The sequence below is a fragment of the Manis javanica genome, chromosome 11, assembly GCF_040802235.1.
Source record: "Manis javanica isolate MJ-LG chromosome 11, MJ_LKY, whole genome shotgun sequence".
NCBI lineage: Eukaryota > Metazoa > Chordata > Mammalia > Pholidota > Manidae > Manis > Manis javanica.
This window is the reverse complement of record NC_133166.1, coordinates 118,597,722-118,620,021: the sequence shown is the minus strand read 5'-3', so window position 1 is coordinate 118,620,021 and position 22,300 is coordinate 118,597,722. Positions and strand designations below refer to the sequence as shown.

Sequence of the window (22,300 nt, the reverse complement as noted above, 5' to 3'; positions counted from 1 at the left end):
AATTGACCAAGTGCCCCTTTGGACGCCAGGCACAATGGTGGGGGCCGAGGGGGAGAAGGCTGGGGGGAAGGGCACAGATGACGAGGTGCTCCGACGCCTCAAGGAGCGCTCAGTCACCCCGAGGAGGTGGAACCCCGCTCTCTTTCCTCCTCCCAAATGAACCAGTTCTCCAGTGATCCGACTTGCTTTTTTGCCTCTCCCACGCTAAACCCGGTCACGCGGGGCCTGAAGGAGGGGGACCCTGGCGGCTCCCTTCCCTGCGTGAGAAGCGGTGGGTCCTGCCCCTCCCGGCCGCCTACGGAGCCCCCCGCCGCGGCCGGAGCCACCAGGCTCCTGCCGCCCCCACGCGCCGGGCCCGCGCCCGCGAGTCTCCGCTGGCTCCGGCCTCGGCGCCGCTCCCCTCCCTGGCACCAGAGGGCGCTGCCGCCCCACGGCCGTCGCCATGGTCACCGCTGGCGGCGGAGTGGGGTTTACGTAAAGGACGCAGCGTACCCCGGGGGGCGGAGGCGGTCTCCGCGTCGGCGCCGGCGCCCTGCGGAAGCGGCGTTAGTGAATCGGGGCCTTGGGGAGCCCAGGATGGAGGTGGCGGTCGCCGCGGAGGCTGTGGGCCGAGCCCTGCGGCGGGCGGGAGGTAAGGGGGGCCGCGGGCGCGGCGGGCCGGGTCCTGGGAGTGGTGCGAGTGGAGCGGCGGGCTGGGCAGAGTCCAGGGCGCGCGGTGACCGGCCCGACGGGTCCGCGGGCGGAGGTGCGGCTGCCACGCGCGCCTGTGGCAGGTGTGAGGACCACGGGGCCCCTGGCACTGGTGTGGGGATGGTGACACCGGCGGCACTGGCGTGGGCAGCGTGGGTCTGACACACACAGCGTGGTTTTCCTGGCAGGGTGTCAGAAGACTCACCCTAAACCTTGGTGTGGCTGCGACCGCCCAGATGTGAGGTGGGTGCAGCCCTCTGTGCAGGTAGATGGTGGGCACAGCACAAGGACTGGTTCCAAGGTGGCAATGGTCAGCTCATGGGCACATGGTGCCCCTGGCATGGGTGTGAGGAAGGGCTGCCATTGCTAAGGTGTTGGATGGTTCTGGCCTTGACATGGTCCAGAGTGATGGAACCCTGGGCTTGAACAATTGGTGTCAGCATGGCAGGAATTCCTGGTGTGACTGGGAGAAATGGCCTTGGCACAGCATGGTGCCAGGGGCTGTCTGGTCCTGTGCTGGGAAAATCTGTGACCTCAGACCCTGGTGGATGCGAAGGTACACCCATCCTCCTACCCTGGTGTTGATGAGGGGCATTGCCTCTATCACCCAGGCCACCTTTAATGCCAGTTGGGTACACTGGGCTGAGGAAAGCAAAAGGCTGGGAAAAGATTGGTGTCCTTTATAATGAACATGAAAGAGAGATACCAGGAGATGCTTCTACAAGGAGGAACCTGATGGTCAGAGTGACAGCTGTCCAGGTACTAGCATTGTCCTGGGCTCATGGATTCATCCAGCTTCAGGCAAGGGGGGAGGAGTGGGTGGTTCTCAGCGGTAATCACTGTCCTTGAACATGTCATGAGAAATGTGCAAGGCTGAGGTGACCCGTGCCAGAGGGCTGGGAGCGGTGTGGTGCACCATCTGTCTGCAGTCACTGGACCTTGTCTTCTCTTTGGGTTGATGGTTTGCTCTGGGGTGTTTGGGAGTTGTCTCTCTTCTTTGATTGTTGGAAGGCTTTGGGTCCAGAGGATCATTTGAGTGGATTGCTTGAAAGATGAATCTGCAGCTCCAGGGAGTGTGCTAGAATTGTGTCTGCCTCCACCTCCACTTTTGGGAAACTTTGGATGAGGGTCTGTCTTGGTGTTACATGGTGTTCTCTTCTGCAGGTGGGCAATTTACAGACCCCCAGAGGTCTTAGGATGTGGGAGAAATCTTTATGTCTTTGTGGATCTCTGGAGGAAGTGGCATCAGGGTGGAAGAACAAATGGGGTGAGCTTGGGCTTGGCCTGGGGAAGGCTTTTGGAGTCCAGAAAAACAATGTTGAGGGTATGGGAGACTCGGGTGGCCAGTGGAAGCTCATTTGCCAGGGTGGGTGCTGGGAGATACTGCGAAGCTAGGGTGCCATCCAGTGCGTTTGGAGCCAGAAAACTTGAATTCTGGGCCTGGCTGTGTGACCTTGAGCGGGTGACTTTACCTCTCAGAGCCACATCACTAGGTGGTCATAAAGGAAGAAAGGAGTTGGTGCACGTGGAAAACCCCTCGTAAACAGTGACAGGCTGTACCAAGGTCAGGGATTCTCATTAGGTAGAGAGATCAGGGCCATAGGCTACAGGCAGTGGAGGCATAGAGTGTGATGGGAAGGAGGGCAGCCAGAAGGTCAAGGACCTGTCATAGGGAATTAGAGGCCCCAAGTGGAAAGGCTCCTGGTGGGGAAAAGTGGGATCTGTTGACATTGTGAGTCAGCTGCTGAGCTGGAACCAGGCCCCAAGTCTCCCGAGGACGGTCCCAAGCGTGGCCACAGCAACCATGGCATCCTGCAGGAGTGGCCCAAGCAAGTAGAAGCCTTTTGCTTGGGCTGCAGACATGCCTCCTGGTCCAGCCCAGGCTGGGAAGTGTCTGTGGCTGACAGATCTGGGGTACTTGTGTGGGAGGGAGACTTGGAAGTGTGTGTTTTCTCTTGAGAATTTCTGTTGGCTCTGGATTCTGAGGATGGGGGTGTGGAGTGGTCATATGAGTGTTTTGGGGGCTGTGGCCTGAGGAGAGCGAAGTGGGTCAGAGCCACCAGAGTGGATGCAGGCTGGGTGATCCCATGAGGGAGCTTGAGGCTAGAGGACAGAACCGGGGGCAGTAGGGGATGATCTCAGACCCATAGAGCACGGAGAATGGCAATGGCACCCACAGAGAGGTCCTCCAAGGCCAGACAGGTGTGGCATGAATTCCCCAGGACATCCCGCCTGACATGGGCCTGCTTCTGAAGGGCCTTCACAGGTGGGGAAGACGAGTGTGGCTGCAAATTGATTTGCTTTCTGCTACCAGGGCCCTAGTTCCTGACAACAGGCTGCCAAGTCTAAATTACAGACCCCTCAGCTAGGAGGATTTGTCCTGGAAGGCCTCTTTCTATCAAACACAGGTACATTTCTTGAGCATTCCGTATGTGTCTGCTTTAACCAACAACCCATTTCACAAGCTAAGTCCCTAAGGCAGAAAGTTTTTGCCCTCTGTACAAGCTGCAGCATCAAATGGGTAGAAGGGGGGGTACGGCCCTGCCAGGCCCAGGGTGGTCAGCTGACTTTTCCATGCTGTGGGACTCGCTCTGCCCCAGTAGCTGCTGCCTGGACACTGCAATTGCTCCCCTGGGCATTCATTCCCAGGCTGGTGGAAAGGAAGCCCGAGGCCTGCCCTGATGTTCCCTGCATCACCGTTCTCCGCCCCCACAGGAGTGGCCAGCACTTCATCTCCTGCTTGGAATGCTCTCCCAAGTGCAAGTCCATTAGGAGGGAACTTCATTCCTCCCTGTTGTGAATATTCAGTATTCACGTCCCCTCAGCTCACCCTCCACACCTCCGCCTGTTTGTTCTGATCTGTGGCTCAGCCTTACGGTTTTGGGCTCCAGGAGCCCTTTGCAGCCACCCCTTGCCATCTGCTTGGGATGCTGGGGCTCTGCACAGCACAGCTGGGTGGCAGGCGGGGCAGATCGGAGACTCAGAGAGGAGTTGGCCTCTGTTCCCAAAAGCAGAGCTGCACCTTCCTCTGAGTTCCTTGGGTTTGAGGCAGTAGGGAACTTAGCCAGGTCACAGGCACTCTTCCTTGCACACAGATACTGATTTCGAGCAGATTCAACCTGGGTTGGGGGCTAGTAACACAGCAGTAGACATCGAGGGCAAGTGTCTCTCCAGCTGAGATTTTTTTCTGCTCTGGTCCTCGGTCCCATTCCCGTTTCTTTGTCCATGTTTCTCCAAAAGTTGCTGAACTCAGCTCTTGGCAACCTTGCCTTCCTCACTGCCTCATAAATCATGGTGCCCAACTGCTCTACTTCAGGGGTGTCAGGGATTCGGACAGCTCTGTTGGTGGAGGCTTCTCCTCACCCCAGCCCCTCTCCCTGAGACCAGGGCAGACCTCAGGGCTTCACCACCTGTTGGCCCAGTGTTCCACCCAATGTCAACTTCTCACTGGAATAGCTTTGCATTATACTCCGGTGGCCTTGGCAAGTAGCGCTGGGGGAAATATCAATGAGCGTGTGGTCAGGGGAAGATAAATCTCAGAACCACGGAGCCCAGGACATTGTAGGATGTGGTTACCTCCCCAGTGGACAGGGCTGAAAACTGTTTATCTGGATTTTCTTTCTTCCTTTCTGATACTGACTCTGGCTGGGCTGGATCTCTCTGGGGTGGATGGGGGAGTGTGTGTAGGCGAGGCAGACCCAGGGAACCACCGTACCTCTGGGGACCCCTCGGCCGCTGAGGGCAGAGTCCAGGGTGATGGAGCGGAAGGGAGTGGTGTGGCCCAGGTGGAGGAATTTGGCAGGAATACCCAAGTCCTCCACAAGTTCATGGTTGAGATGAGCAAGGGTGGGGCTGTTCCTGCCACAGGGCCGCGCAGGGATTGCACGTGTGTGAAGCCGCGTGTGCCCGTAAGCTTTCTGTGGGAAGTGAGGGCTGAGGGGGCGTGGAGTGCCTGGTGGTGTGGGAACTTGTGGGCTTCAGTGTCTGGCTGGCCTGGTGTCAGTGGGTGTGTGGAGCTGGGCGTTGCTGGGCTCCGTGAAGCAGCAAAGAACAGGGGGAGCAGGAAGGAGGCCTCCTTGCAGCCCTGGGAGGGTGGGAGAGTAGGTTTAACATCTCCTGTTGTGATTCTTGTAAGAGCAGCATTTCTGCTTTCTCAGTATTCCTTAGAAGGAAGCCCAGGCTAGCGGTGTGGCTCTCAAACACCCTTATGTGCTCACACATGCCTGCTTCCATGCCCTTCCCCAAGCCCACCTGAAAGTCAGCTGGGGACAGTCCACTCAGATGACAGAAGATAGCATTACAGCCTGTGGGTGCTAATACTTGGGACTCTGGAGTCAAACAGACCCAGATTTGAATCTTGGGTCTCTACACCTCAGTTTCTTCATCTGTAAGATGGGGACAGTAAAACTTCCCACCAGGGTGGTTGAAAGAATTCCACAACCAAGAAAAAAGAATTCCACAACCTAATAATGTCTGGTGGGTGGAAAGGTCATGATGAAAGTGCACACACACACAAGTGTATTTACTCTTGCAGTTGAAATTTTCTCCATAAAAAAGCACTTGTGTCATGACCTGCACATGTTAGCACAAAAGAAGATGTAATAGGTCAGGTCCCTTTTCTTGATAAGGAGAAGTTACCTCCACCTCCCATCTTGGCATGGATGGAATCTTGCATATCTGGCCATAGAATCATACACAGGAATCATGTCTGAGCCCCTGGGGAATGTTTCCACTTGGGTTTAGTCGGTGGTGAGTAGTGGTTAGTGAGGGCCATGAAAGTGAATTGGACATACCAGAGCCTGTAAGGTCTAGGTCCTGCCCTCAAGGTGATCAAGGCCTGCTGGAAAGATACATGGTGGGCACAAAGGTCTCTGCTATACATGGACATTGGAGGAGACTGAGTGACTTGAACTAGGGAGATCAGGGGAGACCTGGGTGGCCATGGCCTTAAACTTGGGCCATCTGGGAAAGGTGGAAGAAATGGCAGCTGTAAGGGATGTGGCTGGGAAAGTGAGGTGCTGACCATTTGTGGTCTGGCTTGAGTGCAGGGTGCACGAAAAGTGAGCTGGAGCTAGGTGGCCGTGTGTCACACCTGCACGGCTGCAGGTGTGGTCTACGGGAACCGTGGGCACTCACTGGAGTGCTGAGCAGGAGAGTGGGAGCTGCCCCCTCCTGCCTCAGAAAGAGGCATGTGGCAGCAGGTGCCAGGGGTTGCTGGGGACAGGAGTGTGGAGGCCTGCTGGTGGCTACAGCGGTTGCCGGGTGCAGAGGACTTGAGCTGGGGCAGTGGCCACCCAGGCGAGGGAAGGGGAGAGGCCCACCTGACTGGTCATGGAGTGGGGAGGAAGTCATGAGAGTGGTCAGTTTGGTCAGTGAGAGGTGGACATGGTGAAGGGCCTGAGGTGGGGCCTCGAGTCCCCCCCCTAGAATGTGTTTGTCACCCCTGACTTTCAGCTGCCTTGACTCCTGCAGACTCCAGGCCTTTCCAGGTCAGGGGTGAGGGGCGGAGTTCTGGGCTCCCCACGAGGCTGTTCTGCTGCCCGCAAGGCTGTTCTCATCCCCAAGGACCCGTCAAGGGGGTTCCAGTGTTCCTAGCACTTGTTTCCAGGCATTTGATCATTTTCTCACCAAATTACCCCTTGAAATTTTGCCTGCCTGAGTTCAGCCCAGGAGGTTACTATTCTGGGAAGTTTCATCAAAACCCTTTCAGCGTTTGAGAGTTCTCTGAGCTCAGGGGCGGGGGTGGGAGGAGAACAGGGCTGTCTTCACCTGCGTCTTGGGGCTGCTTCGGAGACCCAGCTCCTACACCTGGAGATGCTTGTGGGCCCCGGCGCCTGCTGGGCCTGGGGGTGGCGGGGTGCGGTGGGCTGTGTGAGGAGAGCAGGGTGCTTCTGATTCATCACAGAGAGGCTCCTTGTCGTTGCCTCTCGTGGAGCCATTTAATTAATTTATGATTGATGGTCCTGGCCTTACTTGAGGTTAATTTATTATTGATGTCCCTTCATTATATGCAATTCACCCTGCACCCCCCCCCCCAGCACATGGCTGCTCCCACTGGCAGGCCACAAAGTGGAGTGAGCTGTGGGAGGCTGCTCCTCTGGTCCACCCCCACACACCTCCAGGGACAGAGCCCACTGCAGTTGGCTTTTGTCAAACCCTTTCAGGCTTGGGGGTCAGGAAAGGCCCCAGGGCATCTGTCTCCAAGAGACTTAGCTCAGCCACAAAATAACAGTAATAATAATAGTTTCCATTTTGTGAAGGGGTGGGGGGACACTAACCCCAGCACAGTATATAGAGGATCTCATTTACTTCTTGCAACAGGTATGTCCTCCACTCTCCCATCCCTCCAACCCCTGTTTTGCAGAAGGCTTAGAGAGGTTGAATCACTTGCCTAAGGACACACAGCAAATGGGAGGGGAGCCGGGGTTTGAACTTAGGACCCTTCTTTCTCCTCTCTAAGCCCTGCCTCTCCTTCAGGCCCCACACAACCTCTCCCATGAAGCCTTTCTCCATGCTCTGCTGACTCCAGGACTGTCCAAGCCAATGTTTTTAGGGGACATAGCACTGGCACCCTGTTAAATGTTCATGTTTACTAATCCATATCCTCATTGAAAACTAACCATACCATCAAAGGAGCACTTACTGAGCAAAGATGCCAGGGGCCCTGCCAAGCACCTTTCATGCATCAGCTCGTTTACTGCTCTGCTCATAGCCACCCTGTATTAACCCATTTTGTAGATGAGGTTTAGAGACTAGAGCACTCAGCTAGTGGATGGCAGAGCTGGGATTCGGACCCCAGCAGCCTTGGAATACCGAGTGCTTGTCTGGTTCTCCCTGTTATTCTCTCTCCATCTCCTCAGGCCTGTTTATCAGAAATCTATGTATTTATCCAATGGCCTCATCCCCTTTTTCTTGCCCGGCCTGAGTGTTGGCCTGCATCGGACCCCCTCCTTTGCTGTGGGGACAAGGGGTGCCCACTCACATGGGATGGGTGGTTTTAGGGAGACAGCAAGACATGTGGAGGGTGCTGGGCCCGGATTCTGCTGCTCACTCTGCTGGGCAACTTCACATGAATCCCTCAGCCTTTCTGAGTCTCAGGTGCCCATTGTATGAAAGCAATACTGATATTTATTCTCTCTTCTTCACTGGCTGTCCCCATGCTCAAAGGTGATGCTGAGTGGGAGAGACACTGTGCTAATCAAGGGCTAGATTGCTTTGTGTATGAGATTCAAGAGCTGGCATGAAGGTCAGAATGCTTAAGGCTGGACACTAAACCCAGGCCAGGGCATCTGCACCCACACTCTGAGCTGCCCCGGATGGCTAATGAATTCTATGACTTGTCAGCTGATAAGGACTCGTTCAAGGACCCTATGAGGCCGAGAGCTGGGCAGGAGGTCTCTAGAGTAGGTTCCAGGCCCCAGTTGGTGTCCTGGTTGGCCGGCCAGTACTTGGTTCCTTGGAGGCAGCCCCTCTCGCTCTGGGTCCTTGGGTTGTGTGGAAGTGCAAAGGTCCTAGGGTTCTGGGCCCCTCTACCCCACTCATCTCCCACACGCCTGGGCAGCCTAACTAGGTCGACTCAGGCTTGGTTTGGGGAGGAAAGAGGATAGCTTGCCAAGCAGCTGCCTGGCTCTCCCCTCACCCCTTAAAATATGCGGAAAGCCTGGTGAAGAGGTGAGCCCTGCGTCTGTTCCGGAAAGCGGTGAGACTGTCAGCCTCTCAATGGCAGGGTTCCCAGGGCGTTGGCTAGGACTCCTCTGCTTTCTCATCAGCTTTACTCTGAGCACGCTTCAGCGCAGGCTGGGCCTGGGGAGCGTGACATGCACTGCCAGGGCTCCCCCTGGGCCCTGAAGAAGAGGTCAGAGGCCTCAGACTGTGGGAGGGGTGAGGCATGCCCTCCCTGCATGGCTGCTGGAAATCTGTGACCGGGCTGCTGTTGGGTGACGTTTTGTTTCATTTCCCAAGTTTCTGCCTGCTGCAGGCCTTGATTACCTTAGGCTCCCCTGGCGTGCTCTTTAGCCAAGTCCCACTTCATCCCAGCTCCTACATGCCCCAGGATGGCTGCCGCATGCAGTTTGGGGGCAGGCTGCAGAATCTACAGGCAGCTCTTGACCCAGAAGCTGAGGGGATAGTGCTGGCCTTTGCAGTCTGAGCCACGGGGCCAGTCATCCCGATGCACTACGTCCCAGGGGGGCTGCCTGGTCTCCGAGACATGCTGCCTCGTAGTTCGTTTGATTACCCACCTCTGGCTTATTCTCTCTTTCTTTAAATTCAGCATGGCATAGGCCTGCAAACATGAACTTTAGCATAAAGATGGGGCTTCATTGGTTAGTACTACTATTTGAGTGTGACACTTGAACTCTTTGAGCCTCAATTTCCTCATCTCTAAAATGAGCTCTGATGGCATGTGGCACGCCGGGCTGCTGTCAGGATGAAATGAGACACTGCCTCAGAAGTCCACCTGGTATCAAAAACACTGTAGAGCCTCAGTAAATGGTGTCTGCAATATTAACTAGCGACTTCCTCTCCGCACTTCTCCGTGGGCCCAGGTGGGCGCAGAGGCTGCATCTTCTCTGCAGAAAGGCAACTGTAGCCCCACTCCCACCATGCAGGCCAGCCCCTTGGGCTCCCTTCACTCCCCTTCGGCTTCTGGGCTGCCTCTCAGCGCTGGCAGTGCCCTGCTGCCCCTTGGACCCCTTGCCCTGCTCCCACTGCAACCTCCTCCCAGGCTGGCCCCGGCCCTGTTCCTTTTGGTTCCTCTCCTGTATTGGTTTCCTTCCCTTTGGCACCTCTTCCATCCGGCTGCTTTTTCTTTGTTCACCTTTTCCTCCCCTGAGGCCGTTGGGGGAAGTGAGTGTCCTTCCTCAGAGACCCTCTGACCCTCCTGTGCAGAGTGGCATGGCAGCCCCTCAGCCCACCCAGCCCCCTTCGGCTGTGGGAGATGGCCTGTGGGCCAGACTGTGGGCATCCTGAGAGTGGGGGCCATGACTGGGCCCCTCAGCCCAGAAGCTGGAGGGAGTGCAGGAAGCCAGGGGGCCATCCTGCATCACCGGAGCTGGGTGAGGGCTGTCTGACTTCAGAGAAGACGCAGCCTTGGGGAAGGGGACCCCTTCAGCTCAGTGCCCACTTGGACCCATGGAGGAGAGTGGAGAGACATATCCACTGTAATTAGTACAGCAGGTAATTTACTAAGGCCCCACGATGTTCCTGGGGCCAGATCCAGAGTCCTGTTGTGTCCTCTCCAGCCCTGGGAGCCTGTTGGCTGGGGCAGCCTCTCCGGCGACTGGCCGAGGAGGTCAGCACTTCCAAGGCGAGCCCGGCTGTCAGCCTGCTCAGCTGACAGCAAATCGTCCTCGGCTCCAAGGACATGCAAAAGGAGAAAGCCAGAGTCAACCCCAGTGTCTGGGAGCCAGACAACTAGCCACATCTGGAGTCTTTTTCCTCCTGGGAAGTCAAGGAATTTTTTTCAAGAGGTTGTTTCCATTTCATAGCTTTAAAAAGGACTTGGTCTTCTGCTACCACCTTCCTTGGGACTAGGGCCAGACTGTGGAGCAAAGAATAGTTTTGCCACTTGTAATGACCTGTCCTCTCATTCACTCAGGAACACTTAGCAAGCTTTGTGCCTGGTGCTGGGAATAACAAGAGGAAAGCTACCCTGGTCCTCAGAGAGTTCCCAGGCTGGGGACTGACAGATAACAGGCATTACGGTGGAGCAACAGCGACAGTAGCCAACTGTCCCACCAGTCCTGTCCGCCGGGTGGTTCTGAGCAGTTTGTGTGTAGTAGCTCATACGGTATAAAGAACAGTGACAGTTCTCATTCAGTGGATACTACCCAGTAGGGCAGTGCCTGGCCACCCCTATGAGGGAGGTGCTGGTGTTGAAGGGACAGTTCAAGGACCTGAGCTCCCCTGGGGAGTTGAAGGAACCTGCTAAAGGCTGTATGGAAGCCTGGGACTTGGACCCCCATCTGTCTGGCCTCTCCTCTTGGGGTGTTCCTTCTTGCTTCTCCAACTTGCATCGGGTTTGGGGATCCTGTAAGCCATGGAAAGAACAGGTTCCTACAAAAAGAAGGCTCCCTTTAGCCACCCTATTGCCGAGAGGACCCGCCTGTCCCATCCCGGGAGGCCCTAGCTGTTCCCCACGTGTAGGCCTGTTTGTGGCTTGTGGCCACCTCCTCAGACTCCACAACCTGCCGGCCTTGGCAGGAGGCTTTCCAGCGCACACAGGATTGTTCCTCACCCCACAGGCCCCCTGCCAGTCATGTTGAACTGTTGCAGATTGTTCTCCTTGCTGCCTGCCTGCTCTACCGTACAGTTTAATCAATGGGCTAATGGAGGGCCCCTGTTCTCTGGAGCCGCCTTCTCCACTTCTTGGCCCTGTTAGAGAGCCTGGCCCCCTCCCTTCCCCAGGTGAACCCCATTCAGCAGGCTTCCGGCAGTGGTAACTAAGCCGGGTGCCCAGCCCACCACCTGCTCAGTACTTTATAAAAGTTTAACCTTAATGGTGTAATGAACTCCCATCATAAAGCAGCTGGAGCAGTGCATCCTGGGATGTATAAATTATAGGAGCCCTCTGAAGTTGTAATTGGAAATGGCAGCAACTGGAATGTTGAAAGAGGCCAGCTTCTTTGGGCTGAGCCCAGCTATTCTCTGCTTCTTTTCAAAAGGTACACAGAACTGAGTCTGGCTGTGTAAAAGAATGTCCTCAGACCAAACCGAGCTCCCGGTTCCTCCGCCCCACTTCCCACTTCCTGCCCCCCACTGTGTCTGCAGAGCCTGCTGGCTTTGGAGGCGGGACCCCCACCCTGGCCCTGTGCTCTGGCTCTGTGCTGAAGACCAGTGGGCCCAGGAGGGAAGGAAAGCGGGCATGGCCCAGCAGACGGGGTGGGCTCCAGGTCTGACCCCTCCCCTGGAGAGCCTCAGAGCAGGTGGCCTAGCTTCCCCAGCCTCCAAGGCCTTATCTGTACAGTGGGGAGTTCGAGCCCTCTGGCCGAGTGGTTGTGGGGACCCAACAGGAAACGCAGCAGGTGTTGTAATGTGGGCTTGGGAGCTCAGGCTCTGAAGCCGACCGACAATCTGGCTTCCTGTTGCGGCTCCTGCTCATGGTACTTGTGAAACCTTAACCAAGTCACTTGACCTCTTAGCTGCAGTCAGTAAAATCAGGGCCTGCCTCTGAGAAGTGTTAGGAGGATGACGTGGGATGACACTTGTCAAGGACTCAGCATAGTGCTTGTTCGAGGCCACACATACCAGAGAAGCTTGCCAATGCAGATTCCCTGTTGCGGCCAGATGGGGCCCCGATCTGCTCCTAGTGATGTGGCCCACAGACCACACCTTGAGTGGCCAGGGCGTAGTGTTTGACCCATAGGAAGTGCTTAAGGAGTGCTCACTGCAATGACCAGTCTGGGCACAGGGCCTGCCAGCACCTGTGTGCTGTGCGCACATGGTTTAAGTTAATGCCGAGTGTAGCCCCTGAGCCAGTGGTGGGAGAAGCACCTGGGAGCAGGTTAGAGGTGGCATCTCAGTGCCCCCCCCCATCAGAATCTCTCCGGGGGGGATTATCAGCTCTGACATGCTTCAGCTGGCTGCGGTGGGGATGCGCTGCTGTGGCTCAGCCGGGGAATGGGCCCACCCGCTAGAGCAGGGCTTCTCCTAGTGCAGGGCAGTATCCCAGCATCAGACCCTCCATGGTTGGCCAAGGTGGGCCTTGCTCAAAATACAGGTTCCTGAGCCAGAGATTGAGGATTTCTGGGCGGGGCCTGAGAATCTGCGTTTATTCATCTCCGCACTGCCTGTTTGAGAGTTGCTGGAAGTCACTCACTGTCTGAGAGCTGTGGTGATAGGCAGCACCCCCACTCCCTCCTCCCCTCCCCACCTTGTGCACAGGGCTTTGCCTCTGCGGGGTGGGGGGGTGCAGGTGGGGAGCCCCAGGCTCCAGCAGGGTCCTGCCTGGGGTCCTGGAGCTGGTGCCTTGGGCCCAGCTGTGGGGATTTTCTCACAGTGAGGAGAGGGAAACAGCCTAATGGCCACCAGTCGGAAATTGGCCGAATGGACTCACACATGCCGCGCGCTCAGACGACTTTGCAGTAACGAAGGAAGATGGGGCTGGAGAAATGTTTCATGAAGAGAAATGTTCACCTTCTCTAGGCCAGTGAAGAGAAGTGGTAGGTGCAGGACGATCCCATATCTGGACAGAGGAAGCAAAGGACCAGACAGATGTTCGTAGTTTTCCTAATGGGACCATCTGGGATTTCTATTTTCTTTCTCTTTCCCTTTCTTTGTTTCTGGTTTTTTTCCACCTACATTTAACAAGTCATCTTTATTTTTTTTTCTATTTTCTATGGAGAACCTATATTTTATAATAAGAAGAAAAAAGTGGGCATAGATAAGCACATCTGGTTGGGGATTCTTGGGTCACAGGTGCCAGGGGCAGCCCCAGACTCCTGGGACAGTGCTCCTCCAGCTTGACCCCTGCCCTGGGGTGGCCTTCACCATGGCCCCCCATCTCCAGGCTGCTCCGGGTGCTCCGCAGTCCTTCCCTGTTCCCCTCGCCTTCCCCTGCCTCTCTGCTTATAGTCTTCCCTGGAAAACGGCAAGTGTACCTCCTCCAATTCACTAAACCAAGAATGGGGAGGGGAGGGGCAGAGTGCAGCTGTCATCTGGGCGCCACCTAGGCGCCTAAACCTGAGTTGCAGGGTCTAGGTGTGTAATTTGTGCTTGGGGGAGTCATGGTTGAATGAATGAGGTTTGGAATGCAGCCAAGGACTGCATAAAGACCCATAGCTGTGTGACCTTGGGTACATCAGCAGGCCTCTCTGGGCTCAGGGTCTTCATCTCTAAGATTCAGGGAGCCAGGGAGGCTTCGATTCTGATCCCCACCAGGCCCTTTCAGCTCTAATCTCTGGGGAGTCAGGTACCTTCCCACTCCTGTCATGTTGCTGGTTTTCTAGACTTGTACTCTCCAAGAGGACTCCACCTGTCCATTCCAGCTGCCCAGTGAGAGTGTGTACAGAAGCAGCTGCTCAGGCCCTCCAGGCAAGGGTGGCAGGAGGGAGGGAGACCTGTGGTGCTGGAGAAGAAGAGTAAGCCACCAACAGCAGAATGCTTGGAGGCATGGAGCAGTCCTTGGTCTGATACTGGCCTCCAGCAAGCCTTTGTAGCCTTTGCACTGCCTGTGGTCAGGTATCTGCTTTTCATCTTCTCCTGGCCAGAGCTGCCCTGTGCCAGTGCCCCAGCCCTGCTTGTGGCTGAGGCCCAGTTTCCATCAGGCCCAGCAGCCCTGGGTCTCGCGGATCCTTTCAGCAGCTGTTTTCCAGTGAGTGGTTCAGTGGGAAGGGAGGATGGGAGAAATCCATTCAAGCCCTTTGTTTTAAAGACATTTAAGTAAACCCATGAGATTTGTGTGGTCACATCTTTTCAGTCTTTTTTCAAAGAAATGGATGGGTTTCTGAGTTTCACCAACTTCCCTGCCTGGCAAGTGCAAGAGGCCCAGCTTCAGAAGAACCATGAAGCGGTGAAGCTCAGACAGGGCTGGAAGATCAAAGCTGGGGGTTGGGGCAACCTGAACTTGAGCTTCCATCTCCCCCAGCTGTGGAGGGGCTCCTGCCCAGGTAATGCCAAGTGTGTGTCTGCCTGTGGTGCTGGGGAAGCAGCCCCATGGGCCCTGTGTGCACTCAAGAGTATGTTTTTCCTGGCCCAGGGAGCTCACCAGAAATAGTTTTGCCAGCAACCCAGAGGCAGGAGTTGGGAGCTAATGGTGGTGCTCAGCACAGAGTCCTGCAAGGGCAGAGGGGACGGAGGCAGGCCTCTGTGCTGGCTGGGATCTGGCCTGTGCACAAGGTGCATTTGCTGTGGGAATTCTGGGAGGCTTTTGTGTCTGGGGCTGGAGGAGGATGGAGAAGAACAAGCCAGCCTTACCTTCCCCACCTTTCTTCCTGGGGGTGAACTGCTGCATAGCCATCAGCACCCTCCAGGAAGCCTTCCCTGTCTGCCTCAGGCTGAGCAGCTGTGCCCACTGTACCCAACATCATAGCTCCCTACTTGCTGGCTGCCTGCTGATTTCCTTATCATTCTGCGTCATAGTCATAAGCCCCTCGAGGATGGGGCTTTTCACATTCATGTTCTTGTCCCCAAAGCTCCTTCCTAAGGTGCCATTGAATAGACCTGAACCTCGGCTGGGGCTCCCAGGCCCTGGGTCTGCTCTCCTGCCCTGGTCTTGGAGCCCACTGGAGACAGTGGGTGGGGGTGCTCACCCTCCCCTCACTCTCCTCTCTTGTGCTCAGAAAGGGGCCCCACCTGGGCAGGAGTCAGGCTGGAAGGGAATGGAGTAGTGGGGTGGGCGAGTTCAACAGAGAGGCACTGGCTAGGATGTCCCTTGCAACAGACCCAGCCCACAGCTGCCCAGGCAGGATCTCATGGGCCCTCTCCCCTGCACCCTCAGGTGGCCTGCAGCAGTAAAGTGGCCTCTGGTGCCAACCGGTCCGGCAGGTTTCTCCAGGGACAGGATGTCCTGCTGGGAGCAGCCTTTGTGTCACCTCTGCTGTCCCCCCTCTCAGGCCTTCCTCCCCTGGCCTTGCTCTCCTCTCCTCTCCAGCAGGGCCTCGACCCTGCCCTTGCAGGGCACAAGTAGTGGGGGTGCCCAAGCAGGAGTCAGAAGCCAGGGCCCCACAGGAACGACGTAGGGTGTCCATGGCCCTCACCCTGTGAGGCCCTGGGACCCAGGACATCCAGCAGCTGGGATGACAGGCACCAGGGAGGAGCTGGCCGTTCTCCCACCCCTTCCCCTCTGCGCCCGGAGGCTGAGGACAGGGAGCCTTCTTCACAGGGTGACTCCTCCCTGCCCCACTGCCAGGCTCCCTCGGAGCAGGAAATGGAGGTGGGGGAGGCCGGGTGTTCCTCTCGCCCTCTGCAGGGAGGGGCTGGGTGCCCCACTCTGTAGGTGTCAGCGGAACTGTCACCCAGCGGCGGGTGCTGGTGCTGGGATTTCCCTGGCTGACTCACCCCCAGCCTGGCTGGCTGCGCCTCAGCCTAGGCAGGAGTTGTTTGTGAAGGTGTCTGGTAGCAGCACACGGGGGGAGTACCGGGAATGGGGGAGCAGGGCCTGGGGTGGGAGTGGGCAGGTCCCCCACGGAGCTCCCAGGCCCCCCACGGAGCTCCCAGGCCCCCAGCTGCCGTCCTCCACACCCTGAGACCCCAAACTGTCCCTCAAGCACGGTGCCCCTTCCCACCGTGCCACCCCACTCGACTTCCTGGCTCAGGAGGAGCAGTGAGCCACTGAGGGGTCTGAGCACAACAGGGGCTGCTCCCTGCCTCCTGAAGGATTCTCCCCAAGGGTGAAATGCCTTCCCTCCAGAGAATAGAGAAGCCATTGATTCCCGGGATTCCCAGGCACTTCATGGACAGGGCAATGTGGTGGGGGACTGCAGGAGGCAGGAAGTGGGGCCCGCTTAGTGACCCACGGGGGCCAAGGACCCCTGGGGAAAAGGAGAAAACTGTAGGCGCAACCCCTGGACGTCCCCACAGGGCCCTGGAGCACATCTGGGCACCCTCCCCCACCCCCAGCTGCCTGTGTGTCCTGTCTGGGAGCAGGCAGCGGGGTGGAGGTGTCGCAGTCACAGCGTGCGGGGGGCTGGGGGAGGGCGCACAGGCAGAAATGTGGAGTGGGAGGCTGGCGGGCAGGCCTGCGGGGGGCGGTGGCAGCAGAGCGACAGGGCTGAGCTGGGGGTGGGGTGGGGTGCACAGTTCTGGGTGATCGCCCCAGAGTCCCTGCCTTCCTCTTGCCCATGGGAAGGAGAGTCTTCCCCTGACCACTCGAGCCTGCTGCGGCGGGGCCAGCAGCCCGCCAGCTACCAGGGCCCAGCTACCAGGGCTGAGGTTCAAGACCCTGGAACAGCTCTGTCTCGGTGACCACTTCTCAGGCCTCTACCCACTGCCCGGCTGGGGAGAAATGCCGCAGTTTCTGTTGACTGGGCGCCATTGGGCAGCTCTGGTACCTCTGATGAGCAGGCAGCCTAACCCCCCTGCAAGCACAAATGGCCCCGTTGGGCATGCTTATTTCTCTGTGAGCAGGTGCAGGGAAGGGTGGCCCAGGGCAGGAATGTGGCCCCTGCACCCAGCCTCCTGAGTGACAGGGCTGAGGGCACAGCCAGCAGGGCAGGGCTGTCTCTGTCTGGCCCACTGCTGCGATCAGGAGCATGGAGGCTGACTGGCTGTTGCCTAAGCCGGGGGCTTGAACAGGCAGGGTGCGGGGAGGCCAGGCCCAAACTGGGATGGGCCCTCAAGGCAGGGCCAGCACACCTCCACCCTCCAAGGGTGGCTCTTCAAAGGACAGAGGACCGCCCTGTATAGGATCCTGCAAAGCCCGGGAGCTGGGCTGTCGGGCAGGATTCCAGGCTTTGCTCCCTATCTGCTACTGACCTCGATGTTGCCTGGGGCAGGTGCCTCCATCCTTGGCTTTCGTCTTCCTCCCTAAAATGAGTTTGTGTGACTCACTTGCCCAGAAGGTTCCTTCCCACTTAGAGGTTCTGTTGCTTAGAGAATAAGGGAGGCCCCAGGACCTTCTGATGGGCCTAGGTGGCTAGGTGCTTCTACACTGGAGAGCAGGGTCCAGGTTCCCTCTTGGACTCTCCATTTCTTCCTCCCCAGGGGAAGGGATGGGGGAAATGAGATAACAGTCAGAGGTTCCCGGTACAGGGCCTTGTGGCGGGTAGTTGGGCTCTCACTAAACAATAGCTGGTATTGTTCACCTTATTGTCATTGTGTGAGTTATCTTCATCATGGAGTTGGCCTTCAGAGCCTGCAGCGGCAGAGGTCTCTGGGGGGCTCCCTAGAAGAGGCGATGCAGCTTGTGTCCTGGGCTGCCATCCTGGCTGCTGGTCTGCTCAAGAAGCAGTTCAGATGGGGGCAGTCAGAGGGTCTGGGTGGGCAGAAGGGGGCCCGGCACCCCTTGGGCTTGGCTAAGCTACCAGCTCCCATCTGCAGAGGGGCAGCCCACTCTCCACAAGTTGGCTGGGCCCTCAGCTCTGAGGAGTGCGTGTTCTCCAGGCATCTTGTCCACAGCAGATGGCAGCCACAACTCCCTCTCCCTGCGGTTCTGGCTGCACTTCCCTTCCCTCTGCTAACCCCCCCGTTAACTTTGGTTTCTGCTTTTGGAGTTGGGGAGACAGCCTGCAAGCCCCCAAAGCTGCCTGTGACTGTGGGTGAAAGTTGGGGCTCAGATTGTGGAAGTTACCAAAAGAGAGGAAACCTTGAGCCCCTGTTTGCTTGTCAGTCAGAGAAGCTCTGTCTTTCCCTGTTCCCTGCATGCTCTCTGGGTCTCTTTGGCTAAACTGGCCAGCAGCGTGATCTCAGAGGAACAAGGGAGTGGGCCCAGGGCCTTAGTTTGACATTTTTTGAGCAGCTGCTAGGCACCAGGTCCTCTGCTGGGTGCCAAGGACACAGGCAGAGTGCAGTCCTGCCCTCCACGAGCTTCTAACCTAATGAAGAGCCGGGGTGCCAGCGGCAGGAATGGAGGGCCACTGAGCGGGTTGGCTCCTGGTTGGCAGGTTTCTGAAGGCGTGGTGCTTAAGCTAAGTCCTGGAAGGCTAAGGAATTCCCAGGAGAGCAAGATCAGCAAAGACATTCTGTGCAAAGAGAGCAGCCCGTACAAAGGCATGGAGGCGTGAAGAGCTCTGACCCTGCAGAGCGCTCAGCTGTGGCAACTAGTAGAGCAGATAAAAACCAAGCTGTCCCGTCAGCATATACTGTCCAACCCTAGGCTAGGGTCTGGGAGGAAGAAACAGCGCTCCTCTGGCAACTTGTGGAGTGGGGTCCGCCGGAAGCAGATGCCCTGTGTGAGGGCCAGCAGTGGGGCAGACTTTTCTCAGCTGGAAGGAATTCTGGGGCTCGACTTCAGGCTCCCCTGAGTTGGGGGCCAGCAGGAGAGGCCCTGCCACAGGAGCAGCCCCTACTGCTGCAGCCACAGGCCTGAAGATCCCCTCGGGGCTGAGGCCAGGGGCTCACGGAGTAGCTGCGCAAGCATGCCCTCAGAGGGCGTGGCGCCTAGACTTCCACAGTGCTGCCCCCTGTCCTCTTACCTGCCCCGGCTCCACGTCACATCCATGTGGCACTGGGCAGAGCACCTCCATGAACTGAGACCTTTGTGTGTGGAAATTCTGCGCTGTGTTCTCACACAGGCCTCATCCTATTTAACCTTCACTTGTTCAAAGTCACACAGCTAGGATGGGGCCAAGCAGAGGCTCCAGGCCCAGGTTGGCCCGACCCTCCTCAGCTCGCCTCCTGCTCGGTTACGTCCCCCGTCTCCTGGAGAAGACTCAGTGTTCCCTGGAGGTGGGGGGTGGTACCCAAGCATCGGAAGCCCAGCTCCCTGAGGACTCGCTCGTGCCCTGCCCACTCCGCCCTCACTCACGCCCCTCTCAGAGGGCAGAAGGGGAAGGCGAGTCACCCACCCGGGGGCCCCCAGCAGCAGCCGAGTGCCACCTTGTAGGGCAGCAGGCCCAGAAGAGTGGGGGCCCACAGTGTTTGCTTTTCCCAGCCCTGCTATTTCCTGTGCCGCTCACACCTGGCTCACTGTTTGCCCAAGGATTTGCCCTCCAGGAAAATGGGTGGGGCAGGGTGAGGGTGGAGGTACGTGGTCAGCTGCTTCTGGGCTTCCAGCTTTTCTGCAGAACTGAGGGCTGTGCTGCCCAGAAGTGCCACCACACTGCAGTCCCCAATGCTGCCCCTGGCCTCACCCACGCAGAGCACATGACTACAGTGCTGAGCCTGGCATGCCTGGCATGCCAGGCAGCTGGACAGTCAGCAAGGAGCAGAAGAGGTCCCCAAAGCCCTTGTATTGGGCACTGCCCTGGGTGTGGGGGTAACGGTGGCTTCAATGGGCATTTGTGTGGCCAGGGGCAGAGGAGCACATGGCCCAAGGCAAAAACTTCCCACACAGGCTCATCTGCCTCTTCCTGGAGCTGCCGCACCTGTCTGCATCCCCAACCTGCCCTCCCAGCAAGAGAGCTGGCCTTGATTCAACCAATCCCTGCCCTGCTCTTCACCCCTTTCTAATGAATCAGCCCCAGGAACCGGAGAATTTCTTCTCCAGTCCCAGCACACCCTTCTGCCTGCCCTCCTGAGAGGGGCCTTCCAGCATAGCATCCTCTCCCAAGTCTGCCGGAGCTCACTGCTGCGTGGGCAGTCACTAACTAGGGAATGTGCTGGTGACTCCTTGAGGCCATGGGTCTGGCCCCATGGAAGAGGGACCCCAGAGAGGGGCCTGCATTAGCTGGGCAGGGAGGCTGGGGCCTCCCCCCTGCTGTCCCACCTGTGGGCAGCTTCTCAGAGTGGCTCCGGTCCTGTGAAGGAAGGAATCTTGGCATTGCCATGGGGTCCACCCTGCCTTGTGCTGTGGTCTTTAGCAAACCCACAGCTCTGGCCCATGGTCTCTCCACCACTTGGGACCTGTCAGATAAGCCATGAGGATGGGCAGGCTGTCACCAAGAGGCCATGCTACACCCTCCATGGGCAAAGAACTCTGTAAATGGGAGGTAGCTGGGAGAGCATCTGCCCTCAGGTTTGGGGACAGCCTTGCCAGGTGGGTGCAGCTGCAGGAGGTACCTGGTCACTGCCATGCTGGCCATGTGACTCTGGCTCCTGGCTATGGGGAGCCCAGGTCCCTCCACCACCTCCTAGCTGGGGAGCAGGGCAGATGTGGAAGAAGGGGAGTGCTGGTGTCCTGATGTCTGTAGCTAGTTGAAGTCACTGTAGCCGCTGTGCCTTGCACTGCCCTCTCTCTGCTGCTGGTCAGGGAAGGTGCTGGCCTGGGTGGACCCAGAGGCTGCAGGCCTGGGCGGCATTGCAGACAGCTCCAACCTCAGCGCTTCATCCTGAGACTGTCCACTCACCCAGCAACAATAAGGAGCCTACTGCATATTGTGCTCTCACAGCCCCTGGGCCGCACCCAACCACCACTCCTCATGGGAACGCCGGGTTCCTCACACTCCCCATCTGCAGGTAAGGAAACTCCGGTTTGTGTCACCCCTTAACCAACAACCACTCAGATGTTATCATCCCCTTTTCACAGGAATTGGGGCCCCAAGAGGTTGTGACTTGCCCATGCCTACTGGTGTCTGAGCCTAGTACGGAGCCTGGGTTCTCTTGACACCGAGCCCCATGCAATTCCCACTCTGCACTAAACCAGAGCTCTACGAAATGAGCATGTTGACACATAATTAATCCCATCTTGGATCCCTCTGGCCTTTTCTCTCTGAGGACCTCTGAGCACTTCCCAGATGGGATATCATGTGTCCTTCCAAGGCCCAGCCGGAGATGAGAGGAGGCCTCACACTGAGGGTGGTGGAAGGGCCAGGCACAGAACAGGCCACAGTCTAGAATCCAAGAAGCCCTGCCACATGCCTTTCCCTCCGCCTCTGGTCGGGGAGATCCTGGGACATGTTCTCAGGGCCACCTGCTCTCTCCCTCTGGTCCCCTCAGCCTACGCAGGTGTGAGCGCGGAGAAAAGCTGGGAGAGCCCGGAGAGGTCTGGCGGGGGCTGGGGATGTGGAGGCCCAGGGCTGTGGTACAGGGAGCGGCTGCGTGGCCGAGGTTTCATACAGTGTCATCTAAGAAGCCAGGGCTTGGTCCTGGTGATTCTCCTCCCATTCCTAGGAAGTTGGCAGAGAGCAAATCAGGGTCACGGGGAGGGAGGCAGACGAGGACCTGGGGGACAGGTCCTCTTCCCAAATCATCTTGTTCCCCCCAGCGGCCCTGTCCCTCAACTGTTCCCGTCTCCGTTGTATGGAGATGACCCAAGGCTTAGAGACTCCCTGGGGTCACTAGGTCATGCACAAGTCAGTAATGAGCTAGGGTCTTAACTTAGTTCTGGCTGTCTTCACAAGTTGGCACCCTGAAAACCCCCAGCTGTAGTTTGGCAATTCCTGGCCTATCCACCTCCCAGCGCGGCCGCGAGGGGGTATTGTGAGTCTGAGCCTTCCCTGGGATTGTATTCCTGAGCCAGAAATTGAAGACCTTTTGGAGATCAAGCATTCAGGGGATAAAAAACTGAGAACTGGGGAAATGGGAGATCACCTGTTCAACCACCTCATTTTGTGATGAGGACACTGAGGCTGTCAGAGGGGAAGTCATTTCCCCAGGTCCTCCCTCTTCTTCTCTCTGACAGCCGGGCCTCAGGATCCTCAGGGCCCCCGCCCCCAGCCAACCCCGGTGCTGTCCCCATGGAGGGGCTCTCTCCCCCCTCAGCACCCTCCCGCAGATGCACAGGGAGGCCGGGGCACCATGCTGGAGAGGGGTCGGGCTTGTGGGCGCTGCGGAGCCCTTCAGGCAGCAGGACCTCCCGGGTGACTGGTCGCAGTCTTGGCCCTGCTGCCCACTGCATCACCCACACACGCCCTTCCTGCCACAGTCTCCGCAGCAGTGAGATCAAGATGCCCCATTTCTTCCATGCCTCGCCCACAGTGTGGCTGTCTGGCACCAGTGACACCCTGGTTGAGGTGGTTGCTGCAGGGGAGTGGTTTAGGGTAGGGCCTGGATGCCGGCATTGAGCTTGGATGGTGTGGATGGTGTGGAGGGAGCCTGAGGCTGGGAGTAGGGGGCCCTGGGGCTGGGCTCGGCT

General features: G+C 57.7%; 1 protein-coding gene across 9 annotated transcripts in view; it reads left to right on the top strand.

The window, feature by feature from the left end:
• Positions 1-474: 474 nt before the first annotated feature.
• DAGLA (diacylglycerol lipase alpha) overlaps positions 475-22,300 on the top strand; it is a 60,925-nt gene continuing 39,099 nt past the window's right edge. For 3 of the 9 annotated variants that reach the window (XM_036995616.2, XM_036995617.2, XM_036995613.2), the window contains exons 1-2: positions 482-631; positions 20,477-20,682. The gene's annotated coding sequence lies outside the window, so the exon portion shown is untranslated. Of the gene's footprint in view, positions 632-878; positions 956-20,476; positions 20,683-22,300 lie in introns of all 9 variants that reach the window. The other 6 variants (XM_036995614.2, XM_017652581.3, XM_017652578.3 and 3 more) reach the window with 3 other exon arrangements.